We start from the raw sequence: 1,567 nt of genomic DNA, 5'->3' as shown, positions 1-1,567 counted from the left end.
GGCCCCTTGGAGAATTTTTGAAAATAGATAATATCCTATTTAAGAAGAACATGCAACTAATAATCCATTCAAGCACTTTGATGAAATTAGTTTTTAAAAACAAAATTTTTTGAGGGAAGTAAATAGCGCAGTTGAAACTTAAAACGAACAAAAATTATTGCTTCACAGTCTTTTTAGCATAGATTGATAAAACGAGTGCAACCAAACCAACTGATAATATTTCCAAATGTTTGTATGATTATAGAAAACTAGCGCTTTATTGAAAACACACAAAAAACATAGGAGTTTTGGTACAAGTAGACGCAAACCGATTAAGGGAACTTTTTGAAAGAAATCAAGAATTTTGGAATTATTTCTTAATTTTCACTTCAGTGCAATGAGCTCATTTCAATGATTGGATCTCGTTTTTTGAACAGTTCGTGGTAACGAACTGTAATTCTAGAGCGACCTGGCTCATTTTGATAACAGTAGATACAACAACAAAAAATTGAATTCTTATGCTGATATTGAATATATGATCAAGTTTAGTCTTACCAATCAAAAGTTACGAGCCTGAGAAACTTTGCCTTATTTTCGAAAAAAGGATGAAACACCCCTTAAAAGTCGTAGAATCAAAATGAAAAGCACGCCTTCAGAATCAACGTATCAGAGAACCCTAGTGTAGAGAACCCTAGTTTCTTTTTTTGTTTTTTGGGGGGAGGGGGGGGGGTTGATCGTATTGAACCGATGGTCCTAGAATTCCGCGAGAGGACTCTCTCAAACGAAAGTTATACGCTCTAGTGCCCTTTTTAAGTGGCCAAAAATCGGAGGGCAACTATGCTCATTTTTTCTCAAAGCCACCGGATCAAAATTTTGAGATTGCTATTTTGTTCAAAACAGTTAAAAAATCTAATAATTATGTCTTTGAGGACGACTTAGACCCCACAGTCCCCAGGAGAAGGGGTGCAAGCTATGAGCTTTGCCCATTGTTTACATATACTATTGGTTATTTGGAAGTATACACACATTTTCAGCGGGATTTTTTCTGGGGGTGGGTTCGAGGGAGAGGAATATTTCATGGGGGAAGAGAATTTCTATGAAGGGGTTGCTGGATTTCCCAGTATTATTTAAAAAACAATCAAATATTAAATTAGAATTTTTTTTTTAACTGAAAGTAAGGACTAACATTAAAACTTAAAACGAACAGAAATTTTTACGTATATGAGGGGTCCGCCCACTGTTCAATATCTCGGTCTTTACGCTCAAGTATTTTTAGCAATTTCAAAAGAGCTATTTATTCTAACTAAACGGCTTTTAGAATTCAGGGGGCATTATTAAAGAACTGGAACAAAATTCGAGCTTTAGTGAAAAGAGTGAGGTATTGACGGGGGGGGGGCGAACCTTTTTCATATTATGTATATGAGGGAGTTTCTTCCCCTCGTCAGTACCTTGCTCTTTACGCTAAAGTTAGAGGGTTTTTTTTTAATAATAACCAATATAAACAAAAAACTTGTATGTGTTATTTTACCGCCAATCTTAGCATTTAATATTAAAGCAGCTTCTTAAAAATGATTTTTTTTTGTGATAA

This window comes from Artemia franciscana, chromosome 1 (assembly GCF_032884065.1).
Source record: "Artemia franciscana chromosome 1, ASM3288406v1, whole genome shotgun sequence".
NCBI classification, from domain to species: domain Eukaryota; kingdom Metazoa; phylum Arthropoda; class Branchiopoda; order Anostraca; family Artemiidae; genus Artemia; species Artemia franciscana.
The sequence above is the reverse complement of the archived record's forward strand: the minus strand, read 5'-3'. Positions refer to the sequence as shown.